General features: G+C 39.1%; 1 long non-coding RNA gene across 4 annotated transcripts in view; it reads right to left on the bottom strand.

Moving 5' to 3' along the window:
- Window positions 1–26,860, bottom strand: part of LOC102166460 (uncharacterized) — a 418,456-nt gene that overhangs the window by 105,393 nt on the left and 286,203 nt on the right. For 3 of the 4 annotated variants that reach the window (XR_014844450.1, XR_014844448.1, XR_014844455.1), the window contains one exon: window positions 26,017–26,095. The exons of the other annotated variant lie outside the window; for it this stretch is intronic. This is a non-coding gene — a long non-coding RNA (uncharacterized LOC102166460). The remainder of the gene's footprint in view (window positions 1–26,016; window positions 26,096–26,860) is intronic. 4 annotated transcript variants of the gene reach the window in all.

Raw genomic sequence — 26,860 nt, forward strand, 5'->3', positions numbered from 1 at the left:
TGAGGATTTCAATGGTAGCTATTATTATTATGAATATTCACAGGCAATTAGAGGGCTACCAATATGGAGGAGTTGATGACGTCGAATGATTCAGTGCAAAATCTCCCTCAAGCCAGGAGGTAAATATCTCAGCCTTAAGTGAGTGCCGTGCTCTAAGATTACTCCCATGTTCCCTTTAGCCCAGGGAGCCCTTTCTGGAGTTCCTTTGGGGCAGTATGTGTCCAGGGAATTGTGACTCTGGGAATGGTTTCTTCTGGTTTCTGCTTGGTATTTTAATTGGCATATTAAGCTTCTTATCTACTCCTCTTTTGTGTTTTTAATAATATCCCTTTGTGGTTGCCGGCTGAGTGCAGAAAGAATGTATTAGAAAGAGCTAGTAGAGATAAGTGCTGTCCACACTCTGAGCGCCTGTAACTCTGGGATCCTTGGGTTCCAAACAGAGGGAGCTGGCCATCAACCCTGCAAGCTGTTTCCGGAGGGCTGCGCTCACAGGGGGATGAGGTGGGGAGACTTGGGGGCACCGAAAGGTCTGCTGAAACTCTTTTGTCCTGTTTTCCCAAGGACTGCCACTGTGCCTCCTCCCCGCTCCTGAGAACCCCACTCAAGAACGCTTAACGTCTTGGAACTCCTTCAAGGCTGAGACGGCTATTTCGTAGGTAGCACCAGTTTGGGTAGAAAAGAATGCATCTCTCAAAAACATAACCCTGTCTATGACCCTGCTAATGATACCACAAACCAAGGGGAAAGGGAAGCATTTGAAAGCTAGTTCTGGGAAGGAGATCGCCCCCTGACCTCCTCCCAGGGCCAGAGCTCTGAGTATCAGACTGAAGGCAAACATACCACAAAACAAGACAGTGGGGAGACACCACTTCATGACTAATTGGCTTGAAGGACATGGAATAAAGGAAAATATATAAACAACTCTTGAACTTTGAAAATAAATACTACTAAAGACTGTGGATTGCTCATACAATTTCGTTTTTATTAGAAATACCAACCTTCGTGACCATCACTGTCCCACCCTGATGGCTGAGTTCATTAGGCGTGTATCACCTCTAATGATAACCTTCAACTCTATTGGAAATTTTACTTGGTTTTTGGTCCCTCTTTCATTTTTCTTACCTGGAGGCTCCAGAGAAGTCTTGTCAGAGTTCAACTTGGCAATACTTGGCAATATTTTATGGATCTTAAATCAAGTAAATTTCATAATATCCTAACTTTCATCATCTTTCAAATGGTATTAGCTTGGCTTTAAACTCCTCAGTTAGAGAATCTCAGTGGCAAAGGAGAAGTTCCTGGTATCTGTTATCAACTCCCTGTTTGGGGATTAGTCCTGTGTTTTCATGTGGAATATAAACATATCTGGATAATTCTCCTGAGCTTCACTTGTTGAAATTTGACATTTGTCCTATCACTTAATTATGGCTTAGCTCCCAGAAAGCTTTGCTGGCACCTCTCAGACAGCTGCCTGCCCCTCCCCCACAACGCACACACTCAGTTGGGTCCAAATCCTCCCTTTAGCTGAAAAACAACAAAACAAAACAAAGCTAATAACAAAATATAGACAAGAAATCCTTCATCTTGAAAGGCTAGCTTAACTTTGTGTGGCTTGGAGCTGTTAGCCACAGAGAAATCAAAAGATTAGACTTTGGTTTTTCTGACTTGGCTCGGTGGGGCTTCCAAATGCCTGCCCCACCCTACCTCCTGGCTACTCCGTCCAACCCAACATTTTAGCTTTCCTCACTGTCACCTCGTCTTACTGGGTCCCAGGAACATCTTTTCTAGGGAATATTTGCTACCTCTAATGTTGCTAAAATGGAAGCTGTTGCTCTCTTATTTTAGATCTCCGCAGTTGTGTAAGGAAGTAAGGGACTGGAATTAGTAGAAAAGACCTGAGTGTGTCCTCTTGTGATATATTTGCAACTTGAAAAGATCATTCATCCATGTCATAATCCTCGTTCTACGACCATAGACTGTTTTCTCTCTGTGTGAAGTAACCTGCTGGGTGGTATCCAGGAGGGTGCTAGTAGATGTATAAAAATTAGCTCTTCACAGGGAAAAAATTTCTTATTTGTAGCACTTGCTGATTTCCTTGGCTTATATAATTCCAGCCTGGTTGATTTCTTTTTTTTTTTTTTTGCCATTTCTTGGACTGCCCCCCCGTGGCATATGGAGGTTCCCAGGCTAGGGGTCCAATCGGAGCAGTAGCCACCGGCCTACACCAGAGCCACAGCAACGCAGGATCCGAGCCGTCTCTGCAACCTACACCACAGCTCACGGCAACGCCAGATCCTTAACGCAGGGATCGAACCCGCAACCTCATGGTTCCTAGTCGGATTCGTTAACCACTGCGCCACGACCGGAACTCCCTAGTTGATTTCAAGATATCAAAGTGAAGTCACTGAACAAAGACTTGGGAGAAAATGCACATTACCAGGTCTTCCAGCAGTGTGAGTCTGGTCCAACAGAGTTGGGGGAGAAGGCCAGGAAAGGTTTATAGAGCAAGCAACTCTTGAGCTAGAATTTAGAAAGATGAGTAGGGCTTTTTTTTAAATTTTATAAATTTTATTGGAGTATAGATGCCTTACAATGCTGTTAGTTTCAGGTGTGTAGCAAAGTGAATCAGCCATACATACACATATATATTCATTCTTTCTCAGATACCTTCCCAGAGTATTGACTGGATACTCTATCACAGAACATTGAATAGATTTCCCCAAGTTATAGAGTAGGTCCTTTTAATCACTCGATTTTGTACATAGTAGTGTGTACACACCAATCCCAAACTCCCAATCCACTCTTCCCCTCTGACAACGTTTCCCCTTTGGTAACCATATGGTTTTGAAATATTTGAGTCTGTTTTTGTTTTGTGAATAAGTTCTTTTGTATCTTTTTGTTGTTGGTGGTGGTCTTTTTAGGGCTGCACATGCAGCATATGTAAGTTCCCAGGATAGGGGTTGAATCCGAGCTGCAGCTGCTAGCCTATGCCACAGGCACAACAACACAGGATTGGAGCTGCCTCTGTGACATACACCACAGCTGATGGCAATGCCAGATCTTTAACCTGCCGGGCAGGGTGAGAGATCAAACCCATGTCCTCAAGGATACTAGTCAGATTCATTACTGCTGAGCCACGACAGGAACTCCTGTATCATTTTTAAATTAGATTCCGCATATTAATGATTTCACATAATATTTGTCTTTCTCTGTCTGACTTAGTATGAAAAGTAGGTATTTTTTGAGTGGATACAGATGTCAGGGAAGAAGGCAAGAAGCAAGGATTTCTGGCAAAGGGTGCACAACTTTGGCTACATTCTGAGTCTGACCGTGTGTGTGTGACAGGACACGTGTGGCAGGGTGGACTGGGGAAAAGACTCCCTCCAGCAGGCCACCTGTGGCTCTAGCAATGAGCCTCAGTCATCTGCGTAATTCCCAGGATTAAATGTAACATCTACAGTCTCCTCTCAAGACCATTAGTTCCAAACCAGACAGAAGGTCTTCCATAACTGGACTCCTTTCAAAAAAAGAGTTGTTTCAAATAATTCTTTAGTTACAAAAGTCAGTGTCCTAGTGAAATCATCATCATACTAGAAGCCAACATCAATGCATTATTATTACAGAGAATGGACACACAACAGGGCACAGCCAAGCCAAGAAAAAGGGAATTTCAGACTGAGAGGCTGTTAAAGGTCACGCTGTGATTTGGTCTGCATAGGAAATGGAGAAAGTTTAAAGGGGAAGAGTGATGCATTGATTTGCGTCAAAATAAGAGCTTTGTGTAACAAGAACTATTTCAGAGTAGTCTAATTACCAACTGTCTCCATCACTTTAGCTTGCCCTCCAAAGGCTACATTTCCTTGGTTGCATCTAAGGGCAATTCAAAGTATTGCTTCAAGGAAAGAAGTCTGATTCCAAACCAGGGTGCTGGCAGGTCTCATCCCTCTCAGTGAAATCAACAAATATATATGGAATGGCTTGTTGGCCCCTGACACCAGGTGGTCCTTATTCCTGGCAGCAGCTCAGGGCTCTGAATGCCCTCTTCTCCTCTACTTTCCCTGGCTTTTTCAGGAAGAAAAAAGATGCCTCAGGAAATTTCTCATCAGCTCTTTCCCCTTCTTTCCACTCCTTCCTGACCTACACGGCAGGCTCCAGGGGTTATGGATGCTCAGACATTATTTTTCTGGCTTCTTTCTCTTTCATGAGGATTTTATATTCTAGCTTCTATAATTCATTTAACTATTGTTTGTATAATTTAACTATATTTAAACATATAATTTAATAAAACCTAGATACAAATACTATAAATATAACGATAACTAATTTAACTATATTTTGTTACATGGACATGTTCTAGAAGCTTTTGGGTAATGAGGACTTTAAAAATGAACCAGAAAAAGTCACAACAAATCAGGAGCACAAACTGAGTTACTTCCTTAAGGTCCCTTTTTTTTTTTTAAATGAGTTTGCTTTTTTTTTTTTTTTTAAACTATGGAAAAATGCTAATTTTCTTGTGCAGTAACTTTAACAATCCAATTACAGTGAATAGTAAAAATAGTTTCCTGGTGGGAATTGTTAAGGATATTGAAATACAGCCTCCCCCCCCCCCCGCCCCCCCGCCGCTCAACATCAAATGTCAGTTAAATGGATAATTAGGACAGAATGGTTCTAATGAGAGGTAGAACTAAGACTTGGAAGTCATATATCACCAAAGTCATCATTTTGCTGCCTGGTCCTAGTGGCCATCATGGTTCTCTAATATTGGTGAAATAATGTTGGCTAAACAATGTACCAGGATAAACATGAGATTAAGATTCATATCATCCTGCTGCTGCTGTCAACAGACAAGCTTTTAAATGTTATTTCCCCGTCAGCTACTAAGTTATTGCTCAGAAAATGACTGATGGCCAAAAACAGCTATCGTAAGACATTCTTTCCCTAGCACAGTGAAGGATACACTTTTGTAAAGAAAAAATATATTATAACAATGTATATTAGGTAAATAAAGTTTTAAATTCTACCGAATTGTCTCAAAAGGAGTTTCTCAGTGAGTGGGAGGCAGCCCCTACAGGAAGCCCAGTCTCTGAGGGCTGGTCAGTCTCTTTATGAGATCATCCCTGTCACTTTGTTTTGATCATTTGAGGCCAAGCCCCATTACACAGGCATGAGGATGAAGTCATTTTCTAGAGCTCTGAGCTCTGGAGCTGAGCCTCTTCTGATCCCAGTGGTGGCTCAGGGCTCATCGTGCCACATCTCAACTATATGGGAGAAAAGATAGAACCATGGCTTAAGGGACCTTTCCTCTGGGACACAGCACTCAAGAGGGGACCACATGGTACAGCAGGATAAGCAGAGTCATCAGAGATCAGCCTCATATCAGTTAACTGGACTGGTGGGCTATTTAACCCCTCTGAACCTCATCTGCAAGATGGAACTCATAGTACCTTATGGATTCTTTGAAGCATTAAATGAAATAGAGATAAAGTGCCTGGCACAGTCAACAATGGTGGCTCCCATCATACTTCGAAGCTACTCCAAATCCTCTCCAGAATAGAGTTTCTTCCTCTCCCCTCCTACCAAAAGCACAGAGGAGTGGCCAGTATTATGTTTCCATATCACCACAGGCAGTCCAACTACAAACTAAGGGCGAGGAGAGGAGAGGGAGAGAAATACCCCATGAACCTAGACCAGAGCAAATTTTAGATAGCTCTGGAGGCACTGGCTATTCTGAGGCCCAATGTCACACAGTGGGGCAGGAACAGCTGTCAGTGAGCAAGAGTTTAGCTCAGTAAAGAAGGGCCAGGTCTTAAGCTCTGAGAGGATAGGCATCCCCACATCAACCAACAAGAGACAAAAGCATCCTGTAATTTTCTAACACTTGGCTGGGATGCAGAATGCTAGACCTGTCCAAAACTACCTATGCTGCATGGTGTACATTGCTGTTTGTCTGTCTGTCTGCCCATTCGTGTTTGTTTTCAGTGTATTAGCAGATTGGCTCTGGGTTCAGGCTGCATGTTGTATTTGGCAAGAGGAGGTGTTTTAATATCCTTGCTTGACTAGAACTATCTCAATGCCGATGAGTTCAGTTATTTTGAATAGGATAAAGTATTGCCCCGGGTTTCTACATAATCATAGCATGGAACGGTTCAACTTTAAACTTGAGTTATCTACCTTGGGAAATACTTGCTAAAATAACCACATCTGGAATAAGCCCCACAGGTTCCTGGAGCTCTAACCAACTCTTGAGCAAACCATGCATGTCAAAACACACTTGGTGACTTATCTGAGCTATAATCTGGGAAGCTGGAATCAGTAGAGCATCCTTGTCCCTACCTTAACCTTCCTCTGTATGTCTCTGTAATCCAGTACCTTAAATGGTTGAGACCAGTGAAGATTTAACAGTTACCTTATTCAAAGTTTCTATGATTTACACTCAGTCCACAAAGGATGTGTTCACCCGCCCAAATGAAGTAAGGCTGAATTTATTCATTCATTCTCAAATACTTTATTACATCCCCCTTGGGCCAGACAACTTTATAAGCACTAGGGGTACAAATATGAATGGTCCAATCTCTGCCTGGAAGACTTAACAGTGCAGCAGAAAAGGCAGTGCTCAGGATATGTGTAGGGCCCCATTAAGGGGAGCAGTCAGCTCTTGGGATTGGAAATCAGGAAAGGCTTCATGGAACAAATGACCTTTGTTTAGGATCAAGACTTCAAATCAAGAAGTCTTTCTTGATTTCCAATCCCCACAGAATTAACCACTCCCCTCATGAACTCAAGATTATCCTTGCAGCCAATGATAATCAATCACACTGTGACAACTTTTCTGGCTGGGATTATCCACATAGATTATTAGAATGACCCTAAATTCACTAGCTAATAGAAGAGCCACTGCTTTTATGACATGTGTCATAAAAAGAAACTCTGCTTTGACATTTGACAACCTCAACAGTTTTAGCCTATTCTAGTAAAGATTCATATGATCAAGCTCTATGAACAGAGGCATCTGGGAAAAGAAAGATCTGAAGTCAAGTTCTATATTTAGAGTTCATGTCTTCTCAATAGTGAAAGTTTAAAAGTTGACTTAAAAAGATGTGAGCTTAAGATGAGCTACCTGATAACAAAGGCAAGGAGCAAACAAAAACGGGTGTCGGTATCAAGTCACTGACGATGAGTAAGTATGATTTCAGGGGTCCGTTATGTTTGCCCCCAAATGTTTCGAATACATTCATCTCCAGGTGATGATGTCCAAACCACCACTGGTAGACTCTCTTTTCTTTATCATAGGTTTTGATCCTATTTAAAGTATAACTATCCCTATAGAAGTATTTTAGACCTTGGTGTAAAGAAATCTATCAGATTCTTTCTTGAGACCAGTAGCACCATGGGTGAAAAAGGAAGTGCTGCTAAGGTGGAAAGAGAAGAAGAGTGAATAGGGTAAATCCTGGGGGTACACCAAGTTTTACTTTTTACTTGCAATTTGCTAAAAGCCAATCTTGGTCACAGTCTAGGAAAAAAAGAAAAATTCACAGATGAGAAATGGTGCCTACTATCAGATTCTGCAGATTTGTAAGACAGATGAGTTTGATGATTTTGATACTCCAGACTAAGACATCTCACCCTTATCCCCCTGCCCCAGCTTGTAGTCATACAAGAGTTGCTGCTCCGGAACCAACAAGATTGCAGTAGGTACCCAGTGACATGGAAGGATGTCACCTGCCACATGGAACTCTGAGAAAACAGCAGTCACAGTTACCCACCAACTGTGACATTCAGAGTTATATTTCACTTTTTTTTTCTTTTTTCAGTTTTATTGTAACATGCTATTCCTTGTTCTTAGATCTGATTGTTGCACAAAGGCTTCTCATTTCTCAGTCCCCACCCATGGGCCAGTGCAGGCTTGCCAGGAAAGGGATGAGTCAGTGTCTCAAAGCCCCAGTACAGTCACCAAAGGAACCTTCCATTCCTACCTGGGCAGAGTATTTGGGCCTGTACACATTCATTCAAAAGTATGGACTGAGCACTCTCTGTGTAGCATAATGGACCATCCCCGTGACAGAAATCAGAACAGTATAAGACACATTTCTGGTTTTGTTGTGCTTATAATTGCAACAGAGAGATAAGTCACAAATGCATGAAAGTTTGGGCCACCGTAGGAGGCAGGTAGTAGGGGACTAACTCTCCAAAGAGAATTATAATGGCTCAGGAAAAGGACAGGTACTTGTAGCTGGAATGGTTAAGCTTCATGAGAGAAAGACTAGGGCTAGTGTTCATTGTTGTATCCCAGGGTCTGTACCATAGTGGGTGCTCAATAAATATCTATTGGATGAATGAGCAGATGGATAGATGGATGGATGAATGAATGGATGAATGGATGGATGAATGGATAGATGGATAAATGATGGGTAGATGCTATTGTGAAATACTTCACAAAAGAGGTAAGTTTTGAAGGTTGGCTAGGCTTTCGATGCAGAGAGAAGGGAGAGGGAAAATCAGAAAAAGTTCTAAAGCTCCTCAGAACATTCAGCAGGGATGGGATGCTGCCAAGATAGAGTAAGCATTTAAAAACCCTTCGCCAGTCCTGAGCCCTGAGCAATGCCAAAACTTCAACCTCTATCATCGTCAGGGGGCAGTAAGAACAGTGTCAGGCTAGAAACCAAAAAGAGAAAGTGGGAGATAAAAAGTATAAAGGAAGCTTCTTCCTTTAAATACAACCTCATTACCCCTGGGGGTGCCTCTTCCTTCAGCCACTAATCCATCTATGGGGCAGGTTCACAGAGAGCTCAGATCAGGACACACTGCCTGTGTCCATGGTAACACTAAAGGAAGCAGAGTCAACTTGTATCAGTCACAAGCTGGGCACAATGGTCAGTAGTGTGAAGACAGGGATCCAACAGGTTACAATTTTCCCCTTTCTTTTCTGCTGGGCCCCACCAGGTTTGGCTTCCAATCTGAACCCTGATTTTTTTCCAAAATAAGCAACTTGATTCATATCCAGAGGCTCTTAATTTCAAACTATTTAGTAATCTAAGCACTGACAACTGCACCAGATCCATAACGAGACACATCCTGCTCTCTGTTTTCATGGTCTATGGGGGCAGCAAGAGGTATTCAAGCTGAAGGAAGCCCCCATGTCCTCTTCTGTATTCCCAGCATCCAGCCAGGGCCCAACACAGAGCAGGTACTCAGCAAATGTTTACAGAATAAAGGAGTAAGTCAGCTGTGGTTCCATAGTGCAGGCCAGACTTCTGCTAGTCGTTCCCCGCCCTACACCCTAGTTGAAATTACCAGACCTCTGCCATTACTCTGTTCTATTACCAGGATGCAGTTCCTATCTTTCTCTTGTTTATCCTACTCTCAGACCCAAGTCTAGTATCTGTTACTTTCCTGGATGGCAAGTGTTTGAATTTCTCCTTCCACAAATTACCTTTGCCCTCCATTACACATGGATCCTCAACACGGTCATGCCTCAGTGCTCTCAAGTTCTTATTCCCTCTTCACAAACTCTCCTTCATTTCATTAATTTCTAGTCATGCTTCAAAGCTCATCTCAACCATCACCTCCTCCTGGAAGCCCATCCAGGTCTTCCCACCCTTATATAGTGTACACATTCCTCCCTCAGGTCCCATGGCCTCCTGGGTGCATCTCTACTTCCCACCACCTAGGAAGCTGCACTGCAATCACTGACCCACTCACCTGTTCTCCACACTCAACTGTGAGCAAATGGAAGGCCAGGAATGCGTGTTCATCTTGGTATTCCCATCATCTGTAATAGTGTCTAGCATGGTATTCAATGAAGGTTTGTTTAAAAAGCTGAGTGAGTGAAGTTCTCTGGTGGCCTAGCGGTCAAAGGATCTGGTGTTGTCACTGCTGTGGCAGGAGCTGGATCCCTGGCCTGGGAATTTCTGCATGCCATGGGCTCGGCCAAAAAAAAAAGAAAAAAAAAATGTGAGTGAATGACTTCTACCCATCAAGATGCCCTAGATGAGATCTGTTTTTTAAGTTTAATTTTATTTTAAAATTTGTCTTGCTTTTTGGCCAAGCCTGCAGTATGCAGAAGTTCCTGGGTCAGGGAACGAACTTATGCCACAGCAGCAGCCCAAGCCACTGCAGTGACAATGAGGGATACTTAACTCGCTGCACTGTTAGAACTCCACTGTTAGAACCCTAACTCCACTGTTAGAACTCACTGGAGAACTCCAGCTGAGACCTGTTTCTGCTCTACCTGTGGTTCAAATGCCATAATCTCTCTCACATACTGCCCCTCCCACCACAAGTGCTCTGGCTAGTCCTTTTATGAAATTTGCACTGCTATGTCTCATGACAGGTTTAACATTGACCATGGTGGGGTCATACAGCTGCACATTTCACTTTTTTTTTTTGTCTTTTTGCCATTTCTTGGGCCGCTTCCGCGGCATATGGAGGTTCCCAGGCTAGGGGTCCAATCGGAGCTGCAGCCACCAGCCTACACCAGAGCCACAGCAACGCAGGATCCGAGCCGCGTCTGCAACCTACCTCACAGCTCACAGAAACGCTGGATCCTTAACCCACTGAGCAAGGCCAGGGATCGAACCTGTAACCTCATGGTTCCTAGTCGGATTCGTTAACCACTGAGCCACGACGGGAACTCCTGCACATTTCACTTTTATAATTTCAACTATATCCTCTCAGCACTACTTATAGTTTTAGAATTTAATGATACAAATTTTTTTATACAATTTGGCTCCTAAATATATGCCATCTATTTCATTTGGCACATAGAAACACTCATATGTTCCAACAGCAAAGAGAAAACTGTTAGATTTATTTAAAGATGGAAGACTCTGTTCTGTACTTTATGGAAAATTTAAGGTTTTTTTTTTTTTGCTTATAAAAGGATAATTTTGACCACAAAAGATTCTTATCTTACACTCTGATTTTATTGTATTAATATTTTTCTCTGTATAGTTTAGTATGTATCTCCAAGATCCTTTTTAAACAAAATCAAATGGCATCATCACACAAAGAAACTCAATAATAACTCCTTAATGTTATCAAATATCCTTGAATGTCTAATACTTGCTTTGTTTTTTTAAAGTCTGAGGTTTTAATTGGGGTCTGAATGAAGTCCATACCTTGCAATTAATTTTACTATGTCTCAAATTTTTTTTTTAATCTGTAGAATCTTTCTCCACTGCTTTTTTTTTTTTAATTTTTATTGTTATTTCCCCAATACAATTTTTTTTCCTACTGGACAGCATGGTGACCCAGTTACACATACATGTATACATTCTTTTTTCTCCCATTAACATGCTCCATCATACGTTACTAGACATTGCTTTTTTTTTCTATTTAAGAATTGCACCTTATTGTTTTGTTGTTTTAGAAACTACACTGTTTACCTTGCAGTTTCCTACAGTCCGGATTTTGCTGATTGCATCTTCATGGTATTCTTATTCACTATGTATCCTTTAAACTGGTAGTTAGATCCAGAGGCTTGATTTGATTTTCTATTTTTTTCAAACAGAAAATCACTTCACAAGGAGGTGTTGCATGTTTCTATCAGGAAGTACAAAATGTGACCGTCTCCTTTTTATGACGTTAGCAGCCATTGATGATTGCTGTCTAGATCCATTAATTCATTAGGTTTTGCAAATTCGTTAAATTCTAATTCCAGTATTCCTTCTTCATGTATTAAGTGGGGTTCTTCTAAAAGACAATTTTTCCTTCATCTAATGTTAGGCTACAGTTTGTTTAGGAATCAATAATAACTACTTGATATAGTGGAGGATGTACATAGGTTATACACAAATCACATAGGTTACACATAAATACAACAACACTTACTAAGGGATGTGAGCATCCTTGGGTTTTGGTATCCTTGGGGGTCCTGGAGCCTCAGATTCAGAGGGATGACTGTACAGGCATACTTCATTTTATTATGCTTTGCAGATTCTGTTTTTTGTTGTCGTTTTGTTTTTGTTTTGTTTTTTAATTTGAAGGTTTGTGGCAACCCTGCCTCAATGAAGTCTGTGGGCAGCATTTTTTTAATGACATTTTCTCACTTTGTGTCTCTGTCACATTTTGGTAAATTGCTCATCCTTCAAGCCTTTCATCACTATTACACTCGTTACAGTATCTATACTGATCTTTGATGTTATTACTATGATTCACTAAAGGCTCAGAAGATGGTTAACATTTTTAGCAATAAAGTAGTTTTTTTAATTTAAAAAAGAATAAATACTTAATTGCTTTATTTCTGTTTTCTAATTCCTCAGAGGTTATCAATAAAAAATGAACTCATGGATTTAAATGCTTTTCATTCCACTGTGATCAGTTTCCTTATTGCTCAAACTTGTTCTCTTTATCTAAAGGAAGACTATTCAATTGGCTCCCACACTCTTTTGACATAATGCCATTAGTTGCCAATAGCTACCTCTGACTCCAGTATGACAAGATATGTCAGGCTCATCTTGTACATTTCCTCCCCCAACCTAGAACCAGCTACTTCTCTAAGAAGCCCTAGTTCCTTTTAATGGGAAATTGTGTTATATAACAAAATTTGGGCCCTTGAGGTTCTTAGTGATATTGCTTTGCTCATTGCCTCTAGGTCTTTTTGGTGAGCTAGAAAATTCACGACTCTATAGAGATACCTCCAGTTCAAACTGAGACAGCCTGGGGCCTGGGACCTGGGACCATTTGCTGCAGTGCTTACAGCAGGACAGACTTCTTCCTGAGCAACAGGATGCAAAGTGACTATAAGAGCAAATTAAGAACAATAATATACAAAAATGCCAAAACCTAATTGCCACTTTTGAGGTGCCAGGAACAAAATCAGGGTATTGCCCATGATCCCTGGTGGGCAGACCACTTAAACCACCCCTCTGGCCCAACCCAGGGATCCACTCCTGCCCTCACCCCATTTAAAGAACCGGCTGATCCCCCTAAGTTAATAAAGAAACCTATTACTTGTTTTCACTTCTTCCTGCTACAGCAGGAGTCCCATTAAAGATACAAATGAAACTACCTACACAAAAGAAAAAAACTCATGGACATGGACAAGATTTGTGGTTGCCAAGGTGGAGAGGGAGGGCGTGGGATGGACTGGGAGTTTGGGGTTAGTAGATGCAAACTGTAGCATTTGGAGTAGATAAGCAATGCAATCCTGCTGTATAGAACAGGGAACTATATGTAACCACTTGGGACGGAACATGATGGAGGATAACGTGAGGAAAGGAATGTGTATATATATATATACATATAACAGAGTCACTTTACTGTATAGAATTTTACAACATTTTAAATCAACTATAATAAAAATTAAAAAAAAAAAAACCTTCCTGAATTTATCCTCTGGCCTTTTAACAACTTCTATCCATTAAAGGGTCCAAGAACCCAGGTTGGTAACAGAACTCAGGACTACAGCGTTCTCGTTTATCCTTATAGCTCTTACCTCTGCGTTTCCTTTCTCCCACACCAAAAATCTTGCTTTTCAATGACTTCACACTACTATCACAGTCCTGTCTCACATTATACAGTCTTAAAATAACAATAATCCCACAATAGATTATTTAAAATAGTTTAAGATAATTTTGGGGGGTTTATGTTTGTTTTTTGCTTTGAGGTATATGCTATTATGAATGTACAGTCAAATTACTGTGCTTTGCAATCACTTGGAATAGTTCCAACCAACTCAACACATCATTAGATTCATTTGTTTCATTTTACTTTTGTTTTATGAGATTGTCTTTAAAATTTAAATTTTGGTTTACAATTATGTAAAATACGTACAAGTTTTCAAAGTCAAATTTACACAAGAAAATAATTTTTTAAATGTTTAGTTTCTCTCTCACTTTCCTCTTCCCTCCCTCCCAATAACCAAAATTTAGAAATTTTATGACTTACTCTTTCAAATTTTATTTTTTAATAATTTTTTTTATAATTTTTTTTTTTTTTTTGTCTTTTTGCTATTTCTTGGGCTGCTCCTGCAGCCCATGGAGGTTCCCAGGCTAGGGGTCAAATCGGAGCTGTAGCCAACGGCCTACGCCAGAGCCACAGCAACGCGGGATCCGAGCCGCGTCCGCAACCTATACCACAGCTCACAGCAACGCCGGATCCTTAACCCACTGAGCAAGGGCAGGGATGGAACCCGCAACCTCATGGTTCCTAGTCGGATTCATTAACCACTGCGCCACGATGGGAACTCCTCTTTCAAATTTTAAATATGAACAAATATGTATATATACGTGAGTGTACATGTGTGTGCGTTTGTGTATCCTCTATTCCCAGATAAAAGGTGGAATATTCTACACACCTTTCTTCACCTGCCTCCTGTTACTTAATTGTAAATCCTAGAGATCATGCTATCATAGTGTATTAATCTATGGAGAGATTCCCCATTCCTTTATACAGGTGCAGAGTGCATCATTTATGGACAGCATGGCTTATTCAGTCTCCTAGAGATGGATATTTTGGTTGCTGCAGTCTTTCGCTACTAATAGCACTATCATGGATTGCTTTGAGGAAATATTTTTTCATAGTTTTTCAGGTGTATCTTTGGGAAAGATTGCTAGATTGCCAGGATAAAGGGTAAATGCATAGATAATTTCATTGGATCTTGCCAAATTCCCCCCCATACGGTTCAACCTTCATCTCCACCAGCAATTTTTGAGAGTACCTAATTCCCCACAGACTTGCCAACAGACTTTGCTGCCAGACTTGAATCTTTGCCAAAATGATAAATGAAAAATGATATCCCCATGGGTAGAGTTGTGCATTCCATAACACTTAAGAGCTGTTTTCACCTTTTCTGTTCAACAGTCTGTATCGCTAGTCCATTTTTTTCTATAGGGTTGTTGGTTTTTTCTTCTTTATTTCTAAGCATTTTTAATATATTATGAATATTAGCCATTAATCTGTGATATAAGTTGCAAACATTTTTCCTAGTTTATCTCTTGTCTTACCTTACTTATGGTGTACTTTTCCATGCGGAATTTTTTTAGTTTTTCTTCTGTTTTATTAGCCTGTCTATTCATGCATTAACATAAATCTATTTTAATTATAAAAGCTTTATTATAGTATATTTTAGTGTTCAGCATGGCAACTCAATGCTCTTTCAAGGTTATCCTATCTGTTCATGCTTATTTGTTCTTTAACTGAACTTAATAACTAAGATGCCTAGATCTAGAAAATAACCTGAGAATGTTTTATTGGGATTGCATGACACATATAAATTTAGAGAGAATCGACACCTTTATAAAGTTGAATCTTCCTATCCAAGAACATGGTATATTTCCATTTGTTTATGTCTACTTTTGTATCATTCAAGAGAGTGTTACAGTTTTGGGACATTTTTTATTAATTTTCTGCCTAAGTATTTTCTTATTAGTTACCATAAATGGATACTTCTATTCCATTGTACATGTAATTGTTTTTTTTTGTTTATATATATAATATAAAACTATTCATTTATATTAATTCTATGATTTGCTTTTTAAAAATTCTTTTATTATTTTAATAGTTTCTCTATTGATTCTTTTAGGTTTCCCAATTATATAATTATGTTTCCTGAAAATAAAGCCAGTTTTAATTCTTTCTAATTCTTATGCCTTTAATTGCTTTCTCTTGCCTAATTACAGTAATATTTCCAATTAATATTAAATAGTCAAGAACTTAGAGCTTGATACCAATGTAAGAAGTGACTCTATGGGAGTTCCCTTCGTGGGAACCCGACTAGCTTCCATGAGGCCCTGGATGAATCTATATTGAAATGCTAACTCCCATACTTATAATGTTTGTGGTCTTCAGAAGACCTTGTCATTGTTTGTCTGTAAAATGAAGATATTTCTTATTTTCTTGGGTAATTATAAGGATTAAATAAGACAATGTACACAAAGTGTTTAGCATAATGTTGATCATATAGAAAGTGCTCAATAGACAGTAATTATTATTTCTATTATTAAATTCATAGAAAATGCCAAGTAAGCAACACATCAGTGCCACTTCAGTCTTAGCCATAGCAGTCAAATCGTCAAACAGGGACATCTTTAAGCTGCTGCTACTATTAGGCATGCTTAAAAGTATACTAGAAGCATAACACTGTCCACTTCTTACTGTAAGCTAGGCAGGAATAATTGGTTTTCAGTTAGAATTCCAATCAGAAAGTTACTTATCCCGCTTATTACTCCTGAACAGCCAGAAAATAGCCCACTCTCCACTAGTGTCCCCTTTAGTGTGAGAAGGATGAGGAATGAACCCCATGTGGGTCTTGGGAAGTTAGACATGTAAAGGGAACTGAAGTCTGACATTGGGGTGAGAATCTAGCCAGAAAAGATGGTAAGTACGAAACATCAAGACCAATGTTGCAGGCAGAAGCAAACCTAGAGCTAGGAGTCAGCCACTGGCCACCAGCTGAAAGAGGTGAGCAAATTTGGAGTCAACACGTGGCGAAGGCACTGAGGCAACAATGAGAGAGAACCCTCTGGCAGCAACGTGCTATGAAGGGTACCATGTAATTTCAGACAGATAACCTGGAAGCAGAGTGCCATGGATGGATGACCTAGGCATGGGGCACCAAACACTGAAGTCATCCTTGAGTTTATTATTCAGTAGTTGTAGGTGACTTGGAAAAGTGGAGGGAGAAAATCTATTTAGCAACGTTATTTTACATAAGATCAGATTCCCATAATAAATCACATATTCCATTATCACTCAGTAATTTCACTTCTCTGATCAAACATTAAATGATACATAATTTAGTTCTGGAAGTGGTTACTACTGTAACAAAATCTAAACCATGTGGCATAAGTTTGGGTATAGAGTGGCAGGCAGAAGTCTGAAAGCCTCAAGGAGGCCATTGTGACAACCTAAAGGAAAATGACAAAAATATTATTGAAATCTGGACAAAAGGGGGACTCATGTGACATAGCAGTGAAAATTTTTGCAACACTGTCTTCTCTGGAACTACGGGAGATTGGAAATGTACACAATGGGCATATTGGTTTAGTTAAAACTATTTCTTAACAGAATGTTGAAGAATCCACCCAGGTTCTTTTAGCTGCAAAGCATGGGGTACGATAGAGAGAAATTATCAAAAGAAAGTTTTCAAGTAGAAAATTTGGAGAATATAAAGGTCTTAGGACAATTTTTTTCCAGCCAGAAAAATTTTCTCAAAGTAAGAAATGGCCTCAAGGTAGAAATCATTGAAGCCAAGAGTAGATAAAACCCTTTGCTAAGAGCTCAGAAATACTATAGGCAGTATCTAATAGACCATTTTAGAAAAATAGCCCTTTTCAATATCTCAGGTGTGTGCCTCCAGATTCTTTTGTTGCATAAGATGACATCTAAGAATCATCAAGATTCTGCCCCTCAGCAGCCTCAAGGGAAACTCAAGGAAGAGAAAGGATGATTTTGAGACTTGGAAGTACAGGCTTTGTATAATGGAGTGAACTACAAAGTGATACATAAGAAACTCACTAAATTCTTAAAGAAATTATGCTAGTTTGGACTAAAAGGAACAGAGATAGTATAAAATTAAAAGAGTCCTTCAGACTCCATAACTTCTATGTGCAAGAAATAGCTTGGCTAAACCACTCCTGGAAACATGGACTTTTCTCACGGAAAAGTAAAGATCACTGAGAGGGTGAAGCCAAGGTCATGAGCACAACTCCCAGAGAACAAGAGCTCTTACACGGCCAGGAATTGTTCAAATTCTTTTTGGACAAGATGAAGAAATCTTGATGCATTATACATGGGGCATAAAATACAGATTCCAGAAAGGCCAAACCTTAGATTTTGGGGCTAAATTAGCTGTTCAATGAAGACAACTCCAGGCCTGCCTTAAAAGAGTTTAAAAACAAACTGCAAGAAAATCAAACTAATCTGCAAAACCTTAATTGCTCACCAACAAAATTTAAACACTCTTTAAAGTAATACGTCAAAATACAGCATCCAACAAGATAAAATCCACAATATCTAGCATCCACTGTACTGTCCCTAACATACAAAGAAACAAAATTAGGTGACCCATAACTACAAAAGTCAGAAACAGAAAAAGGAAAGACAGTGTTTATGAAACTAGCAGGGAAGACATTAAAACTAGTATTATAAATATTCTCCTTTCTGTGAAATGAATTGTGTCACCCCCCCCCACCCCAAATTCATACTTTGAAGCCCCAACCCACAATATAACTGTACTTGAGGAGTGTAATTACAGAGTGTATTACAGATGGTGTAATTACTTTCTTGTAGGCAAGAAGGTAATTAAAGGTTAAATGAGGTCATAAGGGTGGGGCCCTGATGCAATAGGATTAGTGTCCTTATAAGAAGAGACCCCAGAGAGCTTGTTCTCTTTTGTCTCTGTCTTTCTGTTTCTCTGTCTCACTCTTTCCTCTATCCATGTGAGGACACAATGAGAAGGTAGCCATCTGCAAGCCAAGAAAAGGGCTCTCATCATGAACCAAATTGTCAGGCACCTTGATTTTGGACTCATCAGCCTCCAGAACTGTGAGAAAAATGTCTGTTACTTAATCCACCCAGTCTGGGGTATTTTGTCATGGTATCCCAAGCAGACTAATACACTCCTTCTGCTCAAGAATGTAAAGGAAAACATCAGCATTAAGAGACGACAAATTAAAGACATTAAAAAAGATTCAGATGAATTTATAAGTAAAAATACAATAACTAAAAGGAAAAACATGTTGGTTGCCATTGAGAAGATGAAACACTACAGAAGCAAATATCACTTGAAGACATAGCAGTAGAAACTATCAGATATGACGTGCAGAGAGAAAAAAGACTGAGAAAAAGTGAACAGAGCTTCAATGATCCATGGGACAATTTCAATGGCCTAACATATATATATGGAGTCCCAAAAGAAGAGGAAAGAGAAAACATAAAGTATTTGACAAGATAATGATTTTTCCAAATTTTATGAAAAGTTGAGTTTACATAGTAAGGAAACCCAACAAATCCCAAGCAGAATAAACATAAAGAAATAACACTATGGCATCTAATAATCAAATTACTGAGAACTAGTGATAAAAAGAAAATACTGAAAGCATCAAGAGAGGAAAAATAAACTATATACAGATAAGCTAGTATTTGAATGATAGTAGACTTCTCATCAAAACAAGTAGGAGGGAATACAATGGACTGACATCATTAAAATAAAAATCCAAATGTTTAATGCCACTGAATTATACACTTTAAATGGTAATTAAAATAATAAATTTTATGTTATATGTATTTTACCACAATAAAAAAGAAAAAAAAATTCAATATAGAATTCTATATTCAGCAAAAATATCTTTCTAAAATGAAAATGAAATAATCCTACAAAAAATAGAATTTTTTTGCCATCAGATGTGTATTATAATCATGTTTTTAAAAGTTCTTAACATAAAAGAGATGAAAATTGAATTTTGACCAAGAAATAACAATCACCAGGTTACAAAGATAATTTTCTGATTAAAAAATCTGTTTATCTACTTAAAAGAGACACATGCACCCGCATGTTCATTGCATCACTGTTCACAACAGCCAGGACATGGAAACAACCCAAATGTCCATCAACAGATGATTGGATTCTGAAGATGTGTTATATATACACAATGGAATACTACTCAGCCATAAAAAAGAATGACATAATGCCATTTGCAGCAACATGGATGGAACTAGAGACTCTCATACTGAGTGAAATGAGTCAGAAAGACAAAGACAAATACCATATGATATCACTTATAACTGGAATCTAATATCCAGCACAAATGAACATCTCCTCAGAAAAGAAAATCATGGACTTGGAGAATAGACTTGTGGCTGCCTGATGGGAGGGAGTGGGAGGGACCAGGAGCATGGGGTTATCAGACACAGCTTAGAATAGATATACAAGGAGATCCTGCTGAGTAGCATTGAGAACTATGTCTAGATACTCATATTGCAACAGAACAAAGGGTGGGGGAAAAATGTATACATGTAAGAATAACTTTATCCCCATGCTGTACAGCGGGGGAAAAAAAAAAAAAAAAGACCTGTCAGCCTTCTGCCTCCTCATGGAGGAAGCAACAGTGAGCACTGTAGTTGTTCTCAATGGTTGTGTGGGTACCTTGAGCATAAGGTCATCTTTAAGATATGATTCTCAACCCTTTCCTTCCCAGACACATATACACAGTGTTCACAAGTTCAGACTCCCAAGGAGTCTCCCAAATGCAGATTTATGTTTCAAATAAAGAATTTGGGAAAAGTTAAAAAAAATCTGTTTAAAAGATAATAGATGATATAAAGCAAAATTAATAATGTAATGTAGTGTTTATAACATATGAATAAATAAAACATAATGACAATGGCATAAAGGAAAAAGGTGGAAGGAAAGGATATAATGGCAAGATCTTTATAACAACAATGAAGAGGTATATTACTATCTGAAGGTAGACTGTGATAATTCAAAGATAAGCATTAGAGCAACCACTAAAATAATGAAACAAAGCAGCATAGTTCATAAGCCAATAGTGGAAGTAAACTTGAACCATTAAAAATAATTAATTTTTTAAAAACAAGAAAAAAGAATTGGTAGGAAAGTAGAAAACAAATATCAAGATAATAGATTTAAACCCAGCTATGTAAGTAAGTTAGATGTTATGGTCTAAATATTCCAATTAAAATGCAGAGATCATCAGATTTGACTTTTAAAAACCCAACAAACAAGCAAAAACCCCAGAGCAGAATCCAGGTATATGTTACCTACAAAATACCCAGTTGACATATAAAGACACTGATAGGAAGAACTGTACAATGCAAAGATCAAACGAAAGAAAGCTGAAGTGGACTTAATAGTATCTGAAATTTGATTCAGAAAAAGAAATAACAGCAGGTATAAAGATGGACATTTTACAACAATAAAGATATCAATTTATCAGAGTTCCTGTCGTGGCTCAACAGAAACGAATCTGACTAGTATCCATAAGGATAAATGTTCGATCCCTTGCCTTGTTCAATGGGTTAAGGATCCGGCATTGCCGTGAGCTGTGGAGTAGGTCACAGATGTGGCTGCACCTCTGATTCGACCCCTAGCCTGGGAACCTCCATATGCCATGGGTACAGCCCTAAAAAGACCAAAAAAAAAAAAATATATATATATATATATACATATACCCTAAAAAGACCAAAAAAAAATATATATATATACATATACATATCGATTTATCAAGAAGACATACTGGCTATGTAATCATTTCACTATATAGTTGACCCATGAACAACACAGGTTTGAGCAGTGTAATCTACCTGTACAAAGATTTTTTTTTTTTTTGTCTTTTTGCCATTTCTTGGGCCGCTCCCTCGGCATATGGAGTTTCCCAGGCTAGGGGTCTAATCGGAGCTGTAGCTGCCAGCCTATGCCAGAGCCACAGCAATGCGGGATCCAAGCCGCGTCTGCAACCTACACCACAGCTCACAGCAACACCGGATCCTTAACCCACTGAGCAAGGGCAGGGATCGAACCCGCAACCTCATGGTTCCTAGTCGGATTCGTTAACCACTGCGCCACGATGGGAACTCCAGATTTTTTTAAAATATAGTATTTATTGGATTTTCATTTTACAGATCTTTAACTAAGCATGGGGAAATGTTTGTGTTCAGTTTGTGATCAAAATATTTGGAATCAAAAGAACTAGGGTTTGAGTTCTGATTGTCTCCAAACTGTTTCAGCCTCCTGACTTTGGGTAAGTCATTTACTAATCCTTTGTCTTTGAGGAAGTGAAAGGAGTACCTAGTTTTGCTTTTTTTTTTTTTTTTTTTTCTTTTTTTCTTTTTAGGGCCACACCTGAGGCAGATAGAAGTTCCTGAGCCAGGGGTCAAATTAGAGCTGCAGCTTTCTGCCTACACCAGAGCAAGGGCGGATCTGAGCTATATCTTCTACTGCAGCTTGTGGCAATGCCGGATCCTTAACCCACTAAGCAAGGCCAGGGATTGAATCTGTATTCTCAAGACACTCTGTCAGGTTCTTAACCTGCTGAGCCACAATGGACACTCCAACTCTTGGATTTCTAACTTCATGGGGTTCAAGGGCCAAGTGTATATGTTTATCAAATCATCATGTTGTACACCTTAAACATATACAACTTTTATTTTAAAAATTAATCCAGAAGAAAACGAAGACATACAGCTCCAAATATATGCATACCCAATATCAGGGGTATAAAAATAATGAAATAAAAACTGACAAAACTAAAAGTAGAAATAGATTATAATCCATGATTATAGTTGGAGATTTTAATATTCCTCAGTAATTGATAGAACAAGTAGGCAAAACAACTTAATTGATGTTTATGTAACACACCACTCAACTAGAGCAGAATGAACACTTTCAGGTGCACGTAGAACATTCACCTAGACCATATTCTGGGCCCTAAAATGGTCTCAGTAAATTCAAGAGGCTGAAAATCCAGAAAAAAACAAAGTATATACTTTCACTGTTTCCTAATCAAACTACAAATTAATAATAGAAAGTTAGCTGGAAAATCCCCAAATATTGGGCAATTAAACCACATAGTTAAAAACACACTATGTGTCAAAAAGAAATCTCATGGAAAACTAGGGACTATTTTGAACTGAAACAAAAATGAAAGCACAACATAGCAAAATTTGTGGGATGCTGTTAAAATAAGGCTTGGGGAAAATTTATAGCATTTAATGATTATATGAATAAGAAATCCATAAATCAATTATCTAAACCTCTACCTCAAGAAGCAAGAAAAATAAAAGCAAATTAAACTTGAAGCAAACTGAAGGAAGAAATATTAAAGATGTGTGGAAACAAACAAAATTTGAAATGGACAAATAATAGAGGAGTTCCCGTTGTGGCACAGTGGTTAACGAATCCAACTAGGAACCATGAGGTTTTGAGTTCGGTCCCTGGCCTTGCTCAGTGGGTTAAGGATCCGGAATTGCCATGAGCTGTGGTGTAGGTTGCAGACGCGGCTCGGATCCCGCGTTGCTGTGGCTCTGGCATAGGCCGTTGGCTACAGCTCTGATTAGACCCCTAGCCTGGGAACCTCCATAGGCCGTGGGAAGCGGCCCTAGAAAAGGCAAAAAGACAAAAAAAAAAAAAAAAAAAAAGACAAATAATAGAGGAAAGGTTATGAAACTAATAGCTGATTTCTGAACATATCAATAAGATTGATAAGCCTGAAGCTTATGTAGTTTTGCCTGGGACTAGTTTACCTGGGACTTTCCCAGTGTTAGTGCTGCCAAATGATCAGACTTGAACATGGAACAGTGGGTTACTTTATTGTACACAGATTGATGAGGAAGTAGAAAGAGACAACACGAATTAGTGAACACTATCAAGAATGAGAGATATTTTGAGCTGTGTAATTCTTTCTTGGGAGACTTATGTGGCCTTTTCAGAATGATTAACAGCTCCCCTGGTCCCTACCCATTAGATGCCAGCAGTATCCTATGCTTATGACAAACAATGATGTCTCTAGTCATTCCTACACAGTCCCTGGGTGGCCCAAAAGGAGCTCAGGTAAGAACTACTGGTCTGATACATACAGGTCAATCGATTAGCAACAGCAATATCAAGGGAAACAAATATACACACTTGAATAAATGGTGTAGAACAATCATATCCTTATAGTTTGGTAGAAATGAACTTTCCACCATACAAAAAGTCGACTTTATGGCTTACGGCACCAGGGAGTATATAATTATTTCCTCCCACCTATTCAGTTTTGCTCATAGCAGATAATAATTGTGTAGACCCAGACCTATATAACCCTAGGGGCCTTTCAAAGCAGCAAATTTTGAAAAAGAGTTTAATGAAAAATTTTTTGAACATGGCAGCAGCCACAACCAAGCACAGGACACTAAAAATACAATCTGAGTTTTTTCAGGAAGGATATAGGGATAGAGTAGAGAAAGAGAAAAATATACATCTCTCCCTATACATATATACATATATGATATTTTTTTAAAAAATTTGCTTCTGGTGATTTTCTGAAAAAAAAAAAAGACTTTAAATCAATCTTCTATCTAAACATAACAGTTAAAACTATAAAACCATCTGTAAGGAAAAACAGGAGAAAATCTTCATGACCTTGGGTGAGCCAAAGCTTTTTTGGACAAAGCACAGTTGACACAAAAACATTAATAAATTGGGGGAGTTCCCATTGTGGCACAGTGGTTAACGAATCCGACTAGGAACCATGGGGTTGCGGGTTCGATCCCTGCCCTTGCTCAGTGGGTTGACTATCCGGCGTTGCCGTGAGCTGTGGTATAGGTTGCAGATGCGGCTTGGATCCCGCGTTGCTATGGTTCTGGCATAGGCTGGCAGCTACAGCTCCGATTAGACCCCTAGCCTGGGAACCTCCATATGCCACGGGAGTGGCCCTAGAAAAGGCAAAAAGACAAAAAAATAAAATAAAGTAAATTGGACATCATCATGATAAAACTTCTATGGGAGTTCTCTGGTGGTCTAGGAGTTAGGACTTGGCACAGTGGCCTGGGTTTAATCTCTGGTCTGATAACTGAGATCCCACATCAAGATGCTACTTGCCGCAGCCAAATAAGTAAATAAAATTAAATTTTTTAGAAATTAAAATCAATAAAACTTAAGCTCATCAAAGAAATTTTTAAGAAAATGAAAAACAAGCCACAGTCTGAGAGAAAATACCTGCAAAACATTTATCTAATAAATAACTTTCATTGAAATATATAAGGAATTTTTACAACTCAATAAAAGAAAAAACAACCCAATGAAATTTGGGAAAAAGATTTCAACAGTCACCGAAGTAGATATGTAAATGGCATATGAAGGCCCACAAAAAGATTCTCGATACCACTAGTCATCAGGGAAATTCAAATTAAAACTAAAATGAGGTATAGCTATAAAGATACATATCAAAAAGGCTAATTTTTTTTAGACAAAACAAACTAAAAATATCTGACAATACCAAGTGTTGACAGGTTTGTAGAGCAGCTGGAACTCTCATAAAATGGTGATAGATATACAGAATGATACAGCCTCAAGCATATAAAACAACAACAACAAAAAGTACAACCTCTGAAGAACTTTTCTCAGTTTCCTGTGAAGTTACACACCACTCATTATACAACCCAGCACTTCCACTCCTAGGTATCTTTTCAAGAGAAATGAAAACATGTTCACACAAAGACTTAGAGGCAAATATTTATGACACCTTTATCATAATTGCCAAAATGGAAACAACTTAATATCCACTACCAGTGAGTGAATAAACAGATAGTGGCAGGTCTATAAATGGAATACTACTCAGCAATAGAAAGAAACAACTACTGATACCTACATAGACAAATCTCAAAAGCATTTTGTTGACTATAAAAGCCTAACAAAATTCCAGACTTACATGAATTCTAGATTTCTGTCATGGGGACAGAAATAAGATCGGTATTGCCAGGGGCTAAGGGTGGGAGGAGGCTGATTGCAAAGGGCTACAAGGGAACTTTTGGGCATGATGGAACTGACGGGGAGGATATGACAGCTCCACAAGGTGACCTCAGGAATCAAGGTCCTTATGCTTAGAGGAGCAGAACTGGTGACAGTTGTGGTGGCAGCAGCAACAGCAGCTCTAGTAACCCATCATTGCTGGTCTACACTGTGCCTGGCCCTGTGATAAACCCATTATTCCATTCAATCTTCAAAATAACCCTTCAGAGTGAATACTATTGTTTATCCTTTTTACACATCAGGAAACTGAAAGCCCAAAAGTTTAAGTGACATGTCCAAAGTCACCCTGCTGGTCAGCAGTGTGGTTGATTCCCAGCGTGAGCTCTGAATTATGGACTTATCTTGCAACCAGCACAGAATGCTGTTTTAACACTTACTTCTATCTGATTGTGCTGCACAATGATATAATGCCAAGATTTTTTACCCCAACCTGTTTGCAACATAAGCTTGTGTGATTATGATACATAAATGGTTAGAGCTACTTCAATTTCAACCTAAATTGATATTCCTTGAAACAACCCTCCCCTGGCTAGTAAGAAAAAGACACTTACTGTGTCTCTGTATTTTGCAAGGTTTTGTTCACTAGAAGCAATTGCTGAGACAGAATCCAGGGAGCAAATGCTGTGATACCTGTGAAAGGAAGGGGAAAAAGCAGGGTTGGGAAAAGAGACTGGTCAAACTGCAGCACAGACCCAACAAAGTCCTGGCCAACTAGTGGAGTCCCCTGGGATGAGTGTTGCCCAGCAGAGTGGCCCACAATAGTCACTCTTTGATATTCTCATCTCCCTTAGTCACTGGCTGAGGGTTGCCCCAGGAAGGGTGTGACCTTGTGCAAGGCCACTCTCTGCAGTAGAGGCAACCGTGAGGTGCTGATCACTCAAGGCTCCCTGCTGACTGCATCCAGCGGCTTGCAAGCATCCTTGGTGTGGGCATCTGGGGGTGCACCTCCGAGTCCATGGCCCTATGCTGCCCTTAGAATGCTTCCCCATGGCAATGTCACTGAATTATCCCAAGTCCTCCCAAGAGCTTCTCTTTTGAGATTTGGGATGGAAATGTTCTAAAATTAGGTTGTGATGATGGTTGTACAACTATAAATAAATTAATTTAATTTAATTTAATCATATGACGTTATTTCAATAGATATATTGATATCTGAAAAGATTCCAGAAAGTATTGTCTTAAGGAACTTAGTTGAATGATTGAAAATAAAACCATTTAACATAATACCAACATTTTGCTTGTTACTAGGTGCTTCTTTTATTGGTATCATTAATTCAACTAAAGTGTATGGTATGCCCCTATGCACCAGGCACCTCTACTGACTATTGACGATATAAAAACATACATGATATGGTGAGAATAAATACATAATGGAAAAGACATACTTCTTTTCCT

This window comes from Sus scrofa, chromosome 4, assembly GCF_054392235.1.
Source record: "Sus scrofa isolate SSC_HxYL_T2T_F1_AM1 chromosome 4, Sscrofa_HxYL_maternal_Yorkshire_Landrace_v2.0, whole genome shotgun sequence".
NCBI classification, from domain to species: domain Eukaryota; kingdom Metazoa; phylum Chordata; class Mammalia; order Artiodactyla; family Suidae; genus Sus; species Sus scrofa.